The sequence below is a fragment of the Manis javanica genome, chromosome 1 (assembly GCF_040802235.1).
Source record: "Manis javanica isolate MJ-LG chromosome 1, MJ_LKY, whole genome shotgun sequence".
Taxonomy (NCBI): Eukaryota; Metazoa; Chordata; class Mammalia; order Pholidota; family Manidae; genus Manis; species Manis javanica.
The window spans coordinates 221,140,126-221,159,046 of record NC_133156.1 but is presented as its reverse complement, the minus strand read 5'-3'; the positions used below and the strand labels follow the sequence as shown (position 1 = coordinate 221,159,046).

The 18,921-nt window shown below is 46.1% G+C and overlaps 1 protein-coding gene across 6 annotated transcripts in view; it reads left to right on the top strand.

Moving 5' to 3' along the window:
- The window catches only part of SLC4A1AP (solute carrier family 4 member 1 adaptor protein), a 100,710-nt gene that overhangs the window by 72,026 nt on the left and 9,763 nt on the right, over positions 1-18,921 (top strand). Inside the window, exons 17-18 of one of the 6 annotated variants that reach the window (XM_073214950.1) lie at positions 9,910-10,249; positions 17,000-17,140. The exons of the other annotated variants lie outside the window; for them this stretch is intronic. The gene's annotated coding sequence lies outside the window, so the exon portion shown is untranslated. The remainder of the gene's footprint in view (positions 1-9,909; positions 10,250-16,999; positions 17,141-18,921) is intronic. 6 annotated transcript variants of the gene reach the window in all.

Genomic DNA, 18,921 nt, shown 5'->3' with positions numbered 1-18,921 from the left:
GGTGTACAATTCAGTGGTTTTTAGTGTATTCACAAGATACATACAACCATCACCACAATTTTAGAACATTCTCATTGCCTCAAAAAGAAGCCATCTCCCCATGAAGCTCCACTCACTCCAATCCTAGGAACCATAAATCTACTCTCTGTCTCTAGGGATTTGTCCATTCTGGACATTGCATGTGAATGTAATCATGTCATTTTTGTGACTTGCTTCTTTCAGTTAGCATAATGTTTTCAAGATTCATCCATATTGTAGCATGTATCAGTACTTTATTCCTTTTTATAGGCAAATAACATTCAGTATATAGCTATATACTCCACTTTATCCATTCATCAGTTGATGGACATTTGAGTTGTTTCTACATTTTGGCTATTATGAATAATGCTGTTATGAACATTCGTGCATAAGTTTTTGTGTGGACATATGTTTTCATAACTCTTGGGCATATACCTACAAATGGAATTGCTGGGTCATATAATTGTATGCTTAACTGAGGAATAATAATTACATATTATTCTTATTATTTCTGAACCATTTGAGAATAAGTTGCAGATATACCCCTTTATCACTAAATATTTCAGAGAAAACAAAGAAAGGACATTATTTTTCATAACCACATTTTCAATGGTTGAATTTGGGAAATTTAACATTGATACAATATTACTATCTATTATATAGTTCATATTTAAATTTTGCCAATTATGTCCTTTATGGCAATATTTTTCCTGATCCAAGATGTAGTCCAGGATCATACATTGCATTTAGTTATCATTCTCTTTAGTCTCTCCCAGTCTGGGACAGCTCCCCAGACTTCATCTCTTTGTCACTTTGTAAAATGCCCTTTTGTTTAGGTTTATCTGATGTTTGGGTGGATGAGTTTCTATTGTCCATTTGGTAGGCACTGAGGTCCAACCGTGCAGCTGCAGGCTGAGGTAGACGTGGCTGGGCACAAACACAACCCTTTCCATTCCTGGGAGGGCCAAGGGGCATGCCCTGTGGCTGGAGGAACCAAGTCAGACCTGGCCCCAGGGAGCGGGAACTGCTGTGGAAAATTCCTCTCCTGGAGGGTTTCCTGGGAAGTGTCAAGAGAACGAAAGAGACCCCGTAGCGCCTTCTTCCACACCCTTTCCCAGGGACAGCTGAGAGAGAGGGTGTGGCTCAGAACAAGTGCTGCCCACAGTGGCTTCACTGAGGGACCCTGAGAGTGGGCTAGGCTGAGCCCTGCCCAGGAAAGGCTGCAGTGAAAGACATTGGGATGTCTGGGAAAGGCCAGGCGGGGGAGACCAGCCGGCCCAGTGCTAGGAAGAGCTGCCCCTTTCTGGGAAGGACTTTGATGTAAGAGCTCATCTGTTCTCCCCCTCCCTCCTGCCCCACACTCCTACATCCGGCAGCCCCAGCCAGATTCTCTGGAAGGCACTGAGGGAGGAGATTCCTGCCTGATTCTAATCAGAGATGTGTGAAAGAGATTGGCAGCTGCAAGGCGTCTTGCTTCACTCCGCCCTGAGCCTGTTTGCTCCTCAAGGACGCCCAGCCAAAGGCACCACCAGCCTTTGCAAGAGGCCTTCTAGGAGCTCTGGAAACATACTGAACAGAGCAGAATCTTCAGCCCTGCCCCACGGCTGCTAAGCAAAACTCTGCCTGAGGCATCAGTGGCTCGTTAGTTAATTCATTCATTCATTCATTTTGTGTGGAGCTAGCTCCCTGGTGGCAGTCCTGTGCCCCTGCTTCACAGTGCTGGAAGACCTGCCCTCCCTCAGCCCCGGGGCCTTGGGACTGAGCTACCCCAGCCCAGTTTATACGTGTGTGACATACACCACCAGGGGAAAGGCAGAGTCCTTGGGAGCCAGTAGAAGGGAGTAAAACAGGGAGACCAGCAAGAAAACCAATACTTGGAGCTGTAGTGTGCCAAGGGACCGGCAGGACCATCACTGTCCCGGAAGTTCACGCTCCTCACAGGCTTTTAAAAATCGGACATGCTCTAAAAATCCAGGTTCTGATTTTTTTCGACCAATCAAAAGATCTGGCAACCCTGAGCCTGTGTTCCACATGGCAGCCATGGCTAAGTCAGGGAAGCATATTGTTGAAGCTCGCCCCACTTCTTACATTACCAGTCTGGCTCCCCAAGGGCACCTGAGATCTCATTCAGGCCTCACTACTGCCCTGTGAGGCCAGGAACATTAGTCCCGCTTTGACCATGAAAAGCAAGGGGAGAGGTCAACAGCCTCGCACTGAGCTGGGGCTCTCGCCCAGGCCGTCTGCCTCCGACGCTCTGCTCTTTATGACGCCTCAGCTGCTTCCTGGCCAGAGCCGGTACTCCCAGCAGCCCTTGGATGGACTGCAGATGTAGGCAGCAAATGGAAACCCTCCTGGGCCCCAGCAGAGTCCGGAGCTAGGCTAAACAGCCCTCGGCTGAGGCTCTGGAGAGGTACCATTTTTCCAAAGCAGGGAGCGGCAGGAAGCAGTAGGTCTATGGCAAACTCAGGCAGGTGAAGCACTTGGCTTCTTGATGTGGGGGCCCTGACCTCTGGCCACAGTCTGTGTGGTGTCTCCCTTCCTGGCTTCTCTCCTTTCACTAGGAGCAGGCTCCTCCTGGCAGCATTTTGCGCCATTTGGCCCTTCCGCCATACATGGTGCAAACTGATGGTGTAATAGGGCCAGACCCTTGTGGTCTATAAATCACAGCAGTCAGGCTTCCTTAGGCAAAGCGCTCTTTCTGGTCAGTTGTGCATTCTCCTCCTGGAAAGGCTTGCTGGCCCTTTACCTGGATGGCCTGTCCACTACTCCCTAGCAGTTTCTAGGAATGGAGGGGGGGCACCTTGGGGTCATGGGGTGTCTGAGGAAGTGGAGACACTTCTTTACAAGACTAGCTTAGCTGTGTTTGGCACTACCCAGTTTATAAAGTCCTTTCATATCCATTTGGTTTTTACAATGTTATGAGCCAGACAGAGCAGCAATTGACAAATAGGGATCATCTAGGGAAGGGCATGGAATTCTGAGTTCCATCCTCAATCCTGCTACTTTGATCTTTTTTTAGCTTTTATTTCCTTATTGATTAAAAAATATAATCTTTCCCAGGCAAGGCCATAGCTTTGTACCTCTAGACAGTGCTATTTGCATCAAATATCGTGTGATGGGTGCCCTTGGAATTGTGCACCAGGTGGAACTCCTCATAAGCGTGTCATGAGATTAAATGACTTGATTGTACTAGCACAAGGCCAGGGAGATAGTAGGTGACTAATAAATGCTTGTTGAGTGAATGAACTGCTCACTCAATCGTGATGGCTTTGGAGGAGAGCTCAAAAGGAAGAAGGAAGTAGTACTGGCTCCCTCTGGCTGGTGTTGTGTTTCCTGCCCATTTTTCTGTGCCTCTTGCCAAGTTGCCCTTTGTCCTAGGCTTCTGGGCTCCCAGCTGGCTGGAGGCACAAACTTATCTGTGGGGCCTGGAGAGCTGGGCCTGGGCCGGGTAATGACCACCTTCCGCTCACTTGAAGTTTCCGCCGGGGGGCTGGAAGCTACAGCATCCAGATGGCTAATTACTTTGTGCCTGTTTCTGCAAATCACAGTGATTCACTGTCCCTGCTGAAAACACACTCTCTTTTCAAAGATTTAATGGTTTCCAAAATTAATTTAGCCTCATCTTTATCCCCCTGCCCTTCTGCACTGTCCCCTTCCCTCAATGCCCTCCCCCGCCCCAAGAGCTTTCTGTTTCAAAAAGCTGGTTTTCGCTCTGTAGTGCATAGTGGAGAGGAATTGGGAGCACAGATCCCTTTCCAGGGTTACCTGGGTACACGCTGAGTGTGAAGTTTTGGGGAGAAGCCTAGGAGGGAAGGGCTGGTGTCAGTGGCACACTTATCTCCCACTACCCTACATGCTTTTGGCCACCCAGCCCAGCTCTGACTGACACTCCTAGACGAAGATCTCCAAGAAGCTCCCATTTGCACTGCTTTGTTTATAAAACTCCCAAAGATCATCTGTTTTTTACATGTAAGGGACAGGGGCAGTTATGGTTTCATGAGACCCTGAGGCCAGAGCCCCAGCTAAGAGGCCAGAAGTTTAGGGAGTTCACCTCCATCTGATTCTGACTTGTTTCTTGACCATCCTTGGGTCTCTTTGATTCCCCTGTGACATAAAGGTGATAAAATTCCTACCTCTGCTCACTGATTGAGCCTTTTTATGTATCAGGCATGTGCTAGGGACTGGAGGTACAGTGAAAAAAAAAACCCCACCATAATCCTGGCCCTTCAGGGGCACAACTCAGTCTGGAGCGGAGAAGGAAAAGGCCTGAGGCCAGCAGGCCAATACATGCTGCGTTAGAGAATGTCCTGGGGTTGAGGGAGGAGCCAGGAAAGGCTTCCTGGAGGAAGTGATGTCTGAGCTGAGTCCTAAATGGTTAGAATGAGTTGTTTTAAAAAAGAAGAAGAAAGAGGAGGAGGAGAAAGAGATCTTTTTGATCTTAGTCTATTAATTAAAAGTATACATTACATTTTTTTCTTCTCCTTATATTATCTCTGTTTCCTCTGAGCTTATTTTCTTTGTTAATGTTTTTTTGCTTTCGTTTTTTCTTTCATGTGGGATACTTTCTGCAAATTGCTGGTGGTCTTGGGCTTTGGGATTTGGGGTGTGGTGGGGTGGGGTGGGGCAGGGTAGGGCAAGGATTTGACTGGAAGGCCTCATTCTCCACCATTTCACTGGGAGACCATGAAAACTCAATCGTTAGAGGATTTCTCTTTGGAGCTAGTAAATTTTTTTCCATTGAAGAATCCTCTGATTTTCTACCTGGGAGACATATCTCTGATAATCCCTTTCTGGGAGTGGGGTAAGGTAAGGAGTCTGGCAGAGGGCCTTACTCTTGACATGTGGATTTACGTTTAACCCCCCTATTTTCAACCAGACAGCTGCCCCCTACTGTTGCTAGAATACCTGAATTTGGGGGTGTTCTGGTTCAATTACTGTACAGAAAAAAATCTCAAGTCTCTTGCAGGAACTAAGTTCCTGACTATGTGGGATTGGGAAGGGATTTAGAGTTGTAGTTTCTCCTTATATCTCTTTTAGCCAGTTCCCTTGAGTTTAACCCATGCCTCAAACCCACTTCCTGAAGAACAAGCTGCTCCAGGTTTCCCACTGCTCTGGGCTCTCTGGGGAGAATCTGCTCACTCCTCACCCTCAGCTCCCTCTCCAGGCCCTTCCACAGTAGTTTTCTCTGCTTGACTAATTCAGTTACCACCCCTCCAGCCACTGTCAATCATCCAAAAATTACTGAACTCTCTTGTCCACTGATGTTCACACATCCATTCTCTGTATTCTCATAGGTCTGTACTGTTAAAAATTTTTTGTACAGTCTGTGGAGGGAGAGGAGATAAAGGCACACCATCACTTTGTTATCTCTAGCCAGAAATCCATACCTACCTACGAAAAAAAGTTTCCAGCTTTGCGCAGTACATTAAAGCAAACAGTCATGATCCTACCCCTCAGAAATAATCAACTGATATGTTTTGGTCTATGATACAACCATCCACTTAAAAAAAATAAACTTTTACTTTAGAATTGTTTTTGATTTACAGAAAAATCACATTAGTGCTATAGAGTTCCCATATATTCCACACCCAGTTTCTCCTGTTATTAACGTCTTACATTAGTATGGCACATTTATCACAATTAAGGTGCCAGTATTGGTACATCATCATTAACCAAATGCAAGCTTTATTCAGATTTCCTTAGTTTTTCCCTCGCGTCCTTTTTCTGTTGCAGGACCACATCTGGGGTACTCTGCTCTTTACTTGCCAAGTCTCCTCAGGCTCCTCTTGGCTGTGACAGTTTCTCAGACTTTCCTGTTTTTGATGATTGTAACAGTTTGGAGGTGTGCTGGTCAGATATTTTATAGAATGCTCCTCAACTGGGATTTATTTAATGTTTTCCTTATAATTACACTTGGGTTGTGTCATTCACAGAGGTGAGGTGCCATTCTCATCACTTCGTATCAAGGGTACACACTGTCCACATGACTTACTACTGTTGATGTTGGCTTTAATCACTGGCTAAGGTAGTATTTGACAGGTTTCTGCATTGTAAAGTTACTTACCCCCTCTTCCTTTCCAAACCTTACTCTTTTCAAGCAAGTCACTATGGGGAGCTCACACTGAAGGAGTGGGGAGTTGTGCTACATAACTACGTAAGTTACTTGGAATTCTTTTGCATGGGAGATTTATATTCATTCTCCCTCATTTTTCTGTTTATCTAGTTATTCGTATCAGTATGGCCGTGGATATTTATGTTATACTTTGGGGTCATTAGAATACTCCTTTATTCTGTTGCTTAAATTGTTCCAGCTTTGGCCACTGGGAGCTCTTTCAGTTGGTTCCTGTGTCCTTTTGTGTATCTGCTGCCCACCTCCACTGCCCCCACCCATCATCATGGATGGAGTTTTTAAGCATCGTCTTACTTCTGGGCACTATTAGATACTCCTGGATCATCCTGTGTATTTCCTGCCCCACTCCTAGTATCAACCATTTCTCCAAGGTGACCTAGTCCTTTTTTTGGGGAATGGTATTAGGAACCAAGATCTGGGTGCTGGGCATGCTTGTTGCTACTGGGATGTCATTGCTTCTAGGTTTTCTCAGCTGCCACACAAAGAAATAGGTATGTGTATACTAACCTGTGTAAGAACACATATCTAAAAATATTTCCATATGTATCTATATTAAGTTAAGCATAAGTTCCTACTAATGTCTTCAACTCTAATTCATTAACACATGTATTATTCTAGCCTCCTAGATGTTACAGACAAAGGGTTGTTTGTCCATAACATATACTCCAATAATAAGAAATCTGGCTCCTATTATTTGCCATCCATTTACTTATTCAATTCCAGTATACATGTATTATCATCCACACGCTTTTTAAAATAGGAATACATTTTAACTGCTCTCAACTACTTTTTCAAGTGTCCTAGATTCCATAAAGGTCTTTATGTCACTCTATCCATAAAGTCCCAACCTTCAGTTTGCTAAACTAAAACGGCAATTCTTACATCGACATCCTCCCCAAGCTTTGGGTCACCTTGGTTGTTTTTCTCTGGCCTCTCTCCAGTTGAAATGTCCTTCTGGAGTTCCACTGACAACAAATGCATCAATCCCAGGCACTCCCTGAGTGACAGACTCTTGTTCTACCAAAATCTATGCCCTCAATTGTTGACCAGACAGTGTAAAAGGCAAGGCTTGCATTTCCTGGGAGAGAGGAATGTGTTCACATTTTTCCTCACTGAAGACCAAGTTATCAGAAGCCACTTTGGCTGCAATGAGAGATAGAAGTACCCCTTAAATGGTGCGTTCCCATGTCACCACACACCACATTGCCCAAGGGGACACGCTATACATAGTCTTGGTTTCTCATCTGACCCACCCACAGCCCTCATCTGACCCAGACATGATGGGACTTGGTGGGAAGAGGAGAAAGTAGAAAAGGAGATAAAGCAAGGGAAGAAGAGGCAGAAGGGCAAGGGGGAAAGGATGGTGATGATATTAGTAATAATGTTTACAATTAGTGATTTTACTAATTACTTACATTTACAAAGAACTTCCACATGCATGGTCTCATTTATTCATTAGTTATAACAACTAAAAAAAAAAGTATATTTAGTTTATTTAAACTGTGTTGTAGGAAATTGGCTTTTTGTGGGTTCTAGACTCAGAGATAGGCACATGACCCAAGCCGGGCCAGTGAGAGTTGGCCCTGAGACTGTTGATTGAATTATGGGAAAAGAAGCATGTTCTCTTTCTGTTGGGGCTGTAAAATAAGTGTCGGTGGCTGTTCAACTTAGAGCTATTTGTTTGTTTGTTAATTTTTTTGTTACATGCATAGAGGAAGATCGGAAGGAAGTATACCAAAATGTTAACATCAACTAATTTTGGGTGGTAGAATAATTGGTGATATTTACAGTTTTTACACATTTACACTATCTTTTCTATAAAGCAGTTATTACATTAACAGATTTTCCTGTTAAAATTATTGCTTTAAATTATTTTACAGTATCTTTGTTATAAAGTAATTGATATAGCAATATATTTATAATATATTTAGAATCTATCCTTATATAAATAATAGATCATTGTAATTTTTATACTAATATAAGGCAGAAGTGCTTTAGCTCCCAAATGCCATTTATTCCCTCTTTTGGTTTCTGCCTCCCTCAGTGCCCTGTGCCTAGCAGGACATGCAGCCTTGATCCCAGGATGATCCAGTCTCCTAAAACAACTTTTTCAAAATAGAGAATTTGACCTTTTCAAAGTGGAGAGTATCTAGGAAAAATAAATTTTTCAGAGTAAAACACTGAGGAACTTAGAGGTTCTACTGGTTTTGTCCTTGTGTCACCAGATCTTAGGGCTCTCCCAGAACAGAGTGGGAGCAGGGTGAGGTTCTGTCCTCCTGGAGGCGCTCTTACTCCAGATGTGCTGTGGCCGGCGGACCTAGTGCTGGATGGCCCAGCACTGCCTGACTCGGTAGTCTTTTCCAGAAGAGCTCAGTGGGTTTGGACTGGCTGTGTTGCTCTTGGTAGCCCTGCCTGAGAGACGAACAGCTCACAACCTCCAGCTGAAGAGGAGCAGCCCCAGCCCAGCCCAGCCCAACCCTTTTCTGGGCTCCCCACTCTAGTGACTGAGGACTCCTGGGAATTCTGCACAGACCGGGTGCCCTCCCTGCCAGTCACCAGCTCAATCCTGCTCTGTCCCTCAGCGGACCCAGCCCCCTCCGTCCACTCCCCAAGGCTCAGCTAAGTCCAGGCAATAGCATTTAATAAAATCTGCCTAAACTCTGAAGAGATGCCCTTTGTTCCCAAAGAAAACCACCCTTTCCCATTATAACGCAGGGCCTGTAGCTTCACATTGTTCTGAACTACTTTGTCTCTTTTCCAGAATAGGTTTGAGTTTTATCCTTGCATCACTGAAAGACCTTTGAAAATATTTTCCTAAAAACAAAACAGATTGTTCCCACAAGAGCAATTTGCCTCCAACTCCACAGGAGATAGAGGAACTGGGCTAAAAACCCAAACCTGTGCAGTTTAGAGTAGCATATGGTCCCCTTGTCTCGCCATTGAAGTTTTCAAAAATAGCGGAGCTCCCTTTCTGCCAGGCCCCACACACCTATTTGGAAATAACAGAGTCTGGAAGAGGGGCAGCGACTCAGCTGCAGGGGACTTTGGGGAGACACTCGAGAGGAGGGAGGTGGACACAGAAATGACCAGATTCCCCTTGACTGGGAGTTTACCTCTGGGACTCAGATGTGGGGAGGGAGACGGACAGGCGTCAGCCCCCTGTAGGCGGGGCAGTTCACCTCCACTCTGAGTGTTCATCATTTCAGCTTAGAGGAGGTACCTGGAACGATGACCTCTCCTCTCTACAGGGCCCCGGGCCCTACGGGCCCCACCCACCCCAGGCCCCACCCACCCCAAACGCCCGCCTCCGTGAGGTCAAGGGGGGAAGGGTGCTCTCCCAGGGGAGGTTTCCACAGCCTCTTCCTGAATTACATCAGCGGAGTGTTCATTCTCCCACCTCCACAGGCGTCCACACCCTCCTCCCCCTCCCAAAGCTTCTTAGTTTAAGATAACAGCCTTTTGTTCTCCCCATGACTCCCCACTCCTGGGGAGAGGGAATGAGGAAACCTGTAGGGAAGTGCTGCCTATCTGAAGGTGAGAGGTAAGAGGCTGGTCTGCGCTCCAGTGCCTTCCAGGGAAGCAAGTTCCCAAAGGCCCCCGCCCGATTCAGGAGGCATTTCTGGGCTTGGCTTCCTGGCAGGGCAGGCTCAAAGGCACTTGGGGATATGGGGGCAGAGGAGGGGTGCTTTATAAATCTTGGCTCAAAAATCTCCATCTTGGGGATTCATTAGGGATTTTTCTTTTTTCGAGGAATCCTCCAGCGGGGAGATGGGTGTCTTCCAGTGGCTTCCCACCAGACTGACAATCAGGTCCAAACCTAGCATGGCTTCCAAGATTCTGCAGAATCTTGCCTCACCCTTTGCCAATCCCTTTTGCCATCTCTTCCAAGACCCGCTGAGCTCTAGCTACATAGGACTACTACTATACCTTCTCCAGAACATGTTATGTGTTTCCAAGCCTCCGTGACTATCATGCATATGCTGTTTTCTCTGCCTGGAGTGTCCCTGGCACTTCTCTTCTTAAAGAACTCCTATTCATCCTTCAGGACCCTACGGAAAAGTCAGATGCCTCTTCAAAGACTTGCTTGACTCTCCTGACAAGGTTGGTTGCTCTGTACTTCAAGGTATAGGGTTCTTTCCCTGGCTCATCACCCAGTAGGATAATTATTAGGATTTGCATGTTTATCTTCCTTCTAGTTGTTCCTCCAGGGCAGAGACTGTACTACTCACCTTTGTAAACCTGGTGCCAGGCCCTAATAATTCCTCAGGCAATATTTGTGTCAGAATGAACACCATTTCTGCCAGATCTGTGGCATCTTTTGAGTATTATTAAGAGAATGCTTCTGTTATCATGGACATTCCCTGGCCCACAGTGCCATCTTTCCAGACAAGGGTCATATATTTGTGAATCTGTGTATTCACACAGCATCATGACAGCACTCCTCAGGTAATTTTACATCTAGTTTATTTCTTTTATCCATTAACCCTGTGGGTGGTTATTTTAGTTGCTATCATAAGATGCAGAGACTGAAATACCAAGAGAATAAGCAACACTATTTTCAAGGTTACAGTACACGTGTGGCAAAGCTGGGCCTTGAACCCAGGTATTTTGGCTGCAAGATCCACAAGCTTTCTGCCTGCACCAGAGATTCTCAATAAGTGGTCGCTGAGTCAGCAGATCTGCATCACCTGGGAACCTGTGAGAAATGCAAATTACTGGGCCCTACCCAAGACAGATGGAATCAGAAATCTGTGCTTTACCCAGCCCTGCAGCTGATTCTGTTGCAGGCTTGTGAGTGCTGTAGCCTGCACCATGACTGCGCCGCAGGCTGCCTGGAGCCGGAGGAGGGCGCTCCAAGGCAAACTTTCAGTCCCAGACAGAACTGGAGGATGGGAAGGGGTAGCAGGCAGGGTAGAAGGGAAGGACATGCTTGGACCGGAAGATAGGAGACAGAGTTCTAGTCCCACCAGTTCTGCAGTTTATGATTGATTTTGAGCACCTCTCTGGGTCTCAGTTTTCTCATCTGTAAAATGAGGATATTGGCTAAATGATCTCATCCCTAATTTCTGTTTACATTCTATTATTCAGCTCTCTTTTGGAATAATATGTTCTCTATGCCAGGAGCTGGTTGAAGGCAGGGTATGAGTGCCCATTTTTAATGGATTTTTCCCATATTTGGAAATTAATTGCCCCAGATTCGAAATCCTTGGACCAGCTGTCCTCTGTCTTCTTCCTCAGGGGCAGAAAGTGAGAACAAACATTTAGGTTTACTCATGAAATTTTGTTAGGCAAAAAATAGAAAACCATCTGACGGTACTGGTTTGAACCCACTCAGTGGGCAGGGGCTCCTCCACGTGGGCCTCTCCTCTGATCCCTCTCCTGTCACCTGCTTCCCAGCTGTGACTCTGCCACACTCTCTTGCTCACAGGACCACCTCCCTGTCCTTCCTGTGAGCTCATGTCCTTCCCCTGCTCCTCTCCATGGGGTGGCCCCAACATCCTACTGAGGAGGGATGTGTTAAGGTGACTTACCAGGTGCACCAGGGGCTCCGTGGCCTGATGGGGGAGATACAGACACACTGAAGCCCTATCCTACTGGTTTCCTGTGTACCTGAGGGCCGTCCCATAATGAGTGGGCTGTGTCCATACGGTATCTAGTGGGGCCCAGAAATTAGGTGGCTGCTGGTAAACCTGTCTACAGCAGGCTAAAAAGAAGAAAGAATGCTTCTCATCCCTTTCAGATAATTATGAAAATTCAGGACAACTAAATTGCATTGTAAAAGTAGAATCCTGAATGAGAAAGGGGTAGAAGACTCATAATTAGGAACTGGGTGTCAGCAAGAGCACAGGGCTAAGCTCTCAAGTCTGGAGGGGAGATGAGAATGTGGGAGGTTTTAGCAGTCAGTCAAATAATATGTCACTTTCAGCAAAGCCACATGTGCCAGATAAACAGCCCAAATGTCTGTCAAATCAGTATCATGCCTAGAGAGAGACTTTCAGCATGAGGTTTCCAGAGTTCAGGAAAAGCCTAACATGAGGATGTCAGGTGTTGCTGGCAGCCCTTGGGTTAAAAGCCAAAGAAGATGTTTATTAAACAAGGGCCCAGGAAGAGCAGGAGCCAGTGTTGACTCTTCATCAGCTGAAGCTCACTGAGGCTGCGCTTCTCAGCTTCAAAAGACCCAGGGAAGCTGGCTGCTTCCTAGGCTGAGCATAAGTGGAATTACACGGTAATAAAGAATATGTATGTACTCCAAACTCTTCAAGTTGAACACATGAAATATTTTCAGCTTTTTATATGTCAATCATACCTCAATAAGGTGATTTTTTTAAAGTGTGTACAGTTATAGCTTCTAATACATCCTTTAAATCAACATGTATTGCCAGTCATTATTGATCTCAACCCAGGCCCCTGGAGTCCCCTGGAGTTAACACGTCCTGCTGATGGCTTCTCACTTTGTGCTTTGCTCATTTGGAGCCCCCAGAGTGGGCCTGCTAGTTGATTGCAACCTGGAACTTGCCAGCCTGCCTGGGTGGATTTCCCGGGAACCAGGGGCCTTGAAGGTAGGGGGAGACCCAGGCATAGGTTAGGCTTCCTGGGACTGCTCCAGAATGTGTCTCTCTCTCCTCCCCCACAGTCAGCCCCTGTGCCAGCTCAGCCTGAAACTGGCCTGCTCTCCCGCAAGACTTGGATGGAGGGATTCTGCAGCAAGTGCTCAGCGCATATTGCAGCCTCCCCCTTAGAGTCTCCTTGGTGGCCTCCTCTTGCGCTCACGGGACTTCACAGACCACTGTACACTCATTCCCGGTGCTTCCTCCATCTAAGGACTGGCTGAGTCTGGACATTTTGGTCCTTCAGTGTTCTGGGGGTTGTGCAGGAGGGAGATGTGGGCTGTAGTCCAAACAAGCTGATGTTCTCTAGCTGTGGACCCTTCGGCATGTCATTTTACTTTTCTGGGCCTCAATTTTATCATCTGCAAAGGGGAATGAATGCTGCTTCTAGATGTCCTGTGAGCTTTCCCAGCTTTAACATTCTGAACTTCTGGAGCCTACCCTGACCAGAACAGAGGGTCCTGCCAATCACCCCACACATGCTCCAGAGGAGGTAGAAGTGAGTACATGCCGTGTCAGGACAGTGGGACAGGCTCTGGGCCAGACAAATATTTTCCGTTCATGAACTTAGATTTAGGGAGCACCTGTTGGGTGGGGCTTGGCTGGAAGAAATGAGGCAGCCATCCCCAGACTTCCCCCTGCCTGAGTGGTTGCCTCACAGGCTATTACTTAACCCTCCTTACCACTTCCCAGGGTGGGGAAGGGAAGGGCAGATGGTAGCAGCTGATGCAATAGACAGACGCAAGCCTGTGTTGTTCTTCGAAGACTAAGCAAAGGTCAGCTGGGCTGGGCCACCCTTGGCTGCAGCTGTAAGACTGTGCTCTGTTTCACCTTCCTTTTCTCTCCTTGGCTCTGTTTCCCTTTAACCTAAATGGGGTTTGCTGTGGTCATCCAGCCAATAGTTGACACTTTGTGTTAGGATTTACTTACATCCATTCACTTGTGGTGCTCTTTAGCCAGTGGCAAAAGGTGCCTGCTAGGCAGACACATGTACGTACACACACACACACACACACACAGCGGGGACACCCAGAAAGGGGATAGTTCTGAGAATCTGCTCTCAGTGGACCGTATTTCCAACAAACTCTTCCACCTCCGGGAAATTTCCCCTGTATGACCAAAGCCTCAAAATATGCCCTGGGGAATGCCTTTTCTATTCAAGGCCCCTCAGTCAAATATAAGTGAGACTCTGGGCTACTTTCCTATCTCCCAGGGATCTGGATGCCTCCAATACAATAACTTTTAATCTTTAAAGTTAAAAAGTAAAGGGGGTGAGGGGTGGGAGGTACACCAAGTCCTTGACAAAAGGTAAGGTGCTCAATATCGCACTCAAACTAGCTTGAAGAGTAACTGTATCTCTACCATAAGTTTTAAAGAATTTTGTCTTACTAAATTCATGCTTCAAGGCTGCACGTTCCCTGCAAAAGGGTCAAGAAGGAAAGTCTTAGGCCGCATGTCACTCATAATTATCATAATTTACTTTGTACTTACTATGTGCCAGGGTCTGTGCTAAATGATTTACATGAATGGTCACATTTTGGCCTCCTAAAAACCCTATGAGAGGCTATTATTCCCATTTTACAGATGCAGAAACTGAGGCACAGAAGTTTAAGTAACTTACCCAAGGACACAGAGCTAGTAAGAGGTAGAGAAGAGATGTTAACCTGGTTTCCCTGATTTTTTTTTCTCTTCTCATAACCATCTGAAAAACTCACACATACAAATAGAGAACTTAAGTGGGCTAAAATACTTCAAATTACAAAAGGATCCATCACAAAGTTCTCTAAGTCCCAAATTCCCCTCTAACCTGAGTCAATAAAATCCATAATTTTATTTTCTGGAGTTTGTTTTATACCCAACTTTTAAGAAACCTATTTTTTGCCTGTAACATAAGGACTTTTGCTCTTCAAGAAGAGTCGCTCCTAAGCCTTTTATCAAATCAGTTCATTCTGATATGATTAATTTTGTTACTGGTTAATTACTGACTTATTTTTATGGGTATTGAAAAAGTAAATTTAGAAAAGAGTTTTGGGCAAGGTAGTTTATAATTTAAGTATGAATTTTATATTTATATATTTGTATATATTCATATATAATTAAAATCAATCAAATGGATAGCCTGAAAGAGTGAAATTATAGTGTTACCATGAGTAGAGCAGGAGTTGGGGGCTTTCTTCTTGAATCTGGCATCAGCTTGGTTTATAGATGTTTTCTCTCATTAACCTTTATGTTGTGGAGATAATTAGTGACTTGGGGAACCAACCGCAAAACACACTTGAAGTGGTCACATAGCTCTTTGACTTCTTCATGCACCAAATTAAACTGGACCCAATTATTCCGAATGATAGAAGACATCTTTTGAAAAGCTTTGCCTCCTTCATTTCAAATGGTTTACTAGAGTGAAAATCAAACGATGTGGACCCTGATTTTCTCTTTTGGCCACACACCTTATTACCTAAAACCATTCGAATCCTTCAAAAGCTCTTGCTTCACAGAGAAACAAACGTATGCAGACTGCTGTGATTATCCCTGATTGTGTAAAGTTGCCCCGGAACCCTGTGGAGGGTCCTGAGATTCTTGCTGCCAGCCTTCTACCTGCAGGAGAACATCAGGGCAGCCCCATGGGAGGCCAGCCCTGCTGAGGAGGCTGCCGTCTTGAGCTTGGAGATGGCCTCTCAGGCTCTGAGAACAGTCCTTGCCACTTCCTAAGGCACCCTTCTGCATCCCTATCCCTGTTCCCACTTCTGGGAGCGAGACCACGAGGCACCGGTGCTTACATCCTCCCCTCCCCTCCAGCCTTCTGTAGGGCAATTCCGAGCTGCTGCTTCCCCCAGTTCTTGTGGCTGGATTAAGGTGGTGGCCGGGATGGAATAAGTTTGAAATTGAACCGACTGAATTAATTTACATAAGAAAAAGCTACTCTCTGGAGAGAGGCTGGATGTGGCTGTTGAGTGGGACTTTGGGTGAGAAAAATGATGACTTTTTCAGGAAAAAGTAAGTATTTGCATTATTTTTAAGGCATTTGGCATTCAAGTTATATTTCTTTTAAATAGGACACCACGTGAAGATGGACCTTTAAGAGAGGAAGAAGGCTCAGGTTTATTCAAGTTACACTTCAAATAATGTTCTGAGAGGAAAGTGATTTGGGTAGAAAAATAGAAGGCCATGACTTTCAGTGGGATTTTCTGAATGTGCATGGTTTGGAATGGGACTGTGAAGTGTAGGGAGTTGAAGAGAGGGGCCTGTGGGATGAAATATTACCAGGTGAGGGCCTTTCACCTCTCTTGGATTTGTGGGTGAAGCTGAGTATATCTTTGGGGGTGATTTCACACGAAGAGCAAACCCCAGTGCTGGAGTAAGGTGACACCAAACTTCAATTTCTTTTCTTGGTTTAGTTTGTAAGTGGACTAGATTGTCAACATACGGAAGAATTTTTTTGTGGGTTTCTTGCTCCAGAAGTGCCAAACTGACGTTCTGATGCCGTTTGGCATGGCTGCTGGCTGAATGACTCAGCCCTGGCCTCAGGGGCCCTCCCTCTGCAGGCTGTCCCTCCCTCAGGGATGCAGGTGTGTCCCCCCCTCAGTCGGAGGCCAGAAGACTAACCACAGTCTCCTGGCTGTGAGATGCAGGCTCCTGCATTGGAGGTAAAACAGGGAGAAACACCAGCGGGCAGGGTCCCTGACCACAGAAGCTCAAGTTAGGTCCTCCTTGTGCACAGGACAACTTGCTGTCTCTTTGGCAACAAAGAAACATAGACCCACTCAGAAATGGCTTTAAGAGAGTGAGAATTTGTGTGGCTATGGCGACTTGCCATTGAATACTATTTCAAAGCAACTGAGAAAGTTAACTAGCAAATCTGTTTTACAAGCCAGGAAAGGTGTGGTGGTACATTCACACCAGTTTATAGCAGACAGTTGAGTCCAGGAGTTTAAACCACTTGTCTGGTAGCCAGTGAGTACAGTATCTGATTTCGTGTTCTCCTCTCTTAATGCATGCACCTAGCAATCTGTGGGGCTGTGTGCTGGGCATGAACCAGCTTTCAAAGCCACCGGAGAAGTTGCAGAGACACAGCATTGTCCCTCTGTGGGACCAGGCTCCTTGGGACAGTTAGAAATTTGGCTGAGGATCAGCTTAGCGGGGAGGAAGCAGTGATGGAAAATTATTATTCCTCTGAAAATAGTTATTCATGGGAATTTGCCATGACTGGTATGGCCATTAACACAGTTATTTCATTTCACTTTAGATGTGGGGTCCAGCCCAAGGCAGGGGCAGGTGAGGCCTCAGAGCGCAGTTACCATTTACCCAGCTCACCTGTGGGACTCAAGCAAGTGAAACTGCCAGAGAAGAACCACAGTGCTTTCAAAGGCATTCCCTCAGGTTCACGGTATATTTAAAATCATTACTAGGAAAAAGGGCCTAGAATTTTGAAGAATCTGTTAGAAATCTTCAGCCCAGTGGGAGGATGAGAATGGATTTATCTTGCCTGAAACCCCAACTTCTACTCAGAGTTATCCCAAAAATCTGGATAATGCTAAATACACAAAAACAACAGAAATGCTTTCTTTTCTAGACCGGCACCCCTGAAAACTAAGAATAACAATCACTTCAAATATGAGCTATTGATCCAGTCCTCCAAGGCTAGTCAATAACAAAAGCTGTTCTTTGTAGGGTTTAACATTTGCCCAATCTACTTGTAGCCCTTGGGGTTTGGGCTTAACCCACAAGAGCCATATTAGTTGTCTCTGACCTGGGATAGGTCTTACTGCCTGGGGGAAAGAGGGGAGTACTAGAATGTATGCCAAGTGTATTAGATTCTACCCATTATAAACATGTTTGAGGAAGCTTCATGGAATCAGTCCGATAGACCAGAGGAGTTATTTCTGGACCTGGGGCTTCCTTGGCTACCACCTCCCCACTACTTGGCTCCGTCCCTGATTCTTGTAGCAGACCTACCTGAGAACACCAGGTATTTGCTTGGTGGCATCTTCATATATCCTATTAATCTTCACAGATGAGACAACTGAACATGCTCCTGCCTTACATGGCCCTGAGTTCTGCTCTGTGCCAGCATCAGGACCAGTCTTGCCCTGGGCGGAGGGCTAGAAAGACCTTGGCCCTAGTAGTTAGCATCATGTCATGGTGGTTACTGGATCCACTCTGGCTTCATGTCCTGGCTCCAGAAAGTAGACTCTTACCTTGTCCAGTCACTTGAAAAATATTTATTGAGCACCTACTATGTGCTAGGTCCACAAATACAGCAATAACTAAAACAGGTGGAAATCTTCTCTAGCTTCTGCTCTTTTAAGAAACTGAGTCAGGGTCTCCCATTACCAAGTTTCAATTTTGGCTCCCTAAGCAGTAAGTCACTTCTTCTAGAACATGCATACAAATTTCCTGGGGCTCTTGTTAAAGTGCAGATTCTGAGTTGGTAGGTGTGGGTGGGGCCTGAGAGTCTGCATTTCTGACAAGTTGCCAAATGATACTGGTGTTGGGGGTGCTGCCTAGATTGCGCTCTGAGGGCAAGGATGCTCAGCCAGCAGCGGAAGCCCGAGTCTCAGGCCTCACTTCTGACCTAGCTTTCAGAATCTGCCCTTTCACAAGATCCCCAAGAGCTCAGAAACAAGGACGCAACATCAGAAGTACCAGGTGAGAATTACAAATACTGTGGGCTCCACTTTCTGCCTGCTGAGATTTATTGGAGGGCGGTGGGCCCCCTGGGATACCAGGTTGAAAACCTCAGAGAGCATTTTTGGAGGACACATTTGAGATCTGTGGAATTTCACCAGGGAGCCTTAGAGGTGATCTGGTAATCATCTGAGATTGTGTGCTCCTCTGATGTTATCCTCACGCAAGTCCCAGATAAGAAACTGAGGCCAGCTTCTTGCCCAGGGTCACATGGTTAGGGAATGGTGGGGTCTGGCCTTGAGCACACGGGCATTTCACCAGGGAAGCCTCTCTGCTGCGGTGCAGCCCAGCTTCCCGCCCACCACAGGAAGGCCTCTCCTTGGCTATTACCTGAAACCCTCCCTCCTCCAGCAAAGAGCTTCAGTCCATGATCTCTAAGCCTCCACACCCTCACGACAGCTTTCTTTGGGCACCCACGGATGCCATCCTCTCCCCACCACCAACCAAACCACATGCTTAATTGGTTGACTTTCCCCCAAG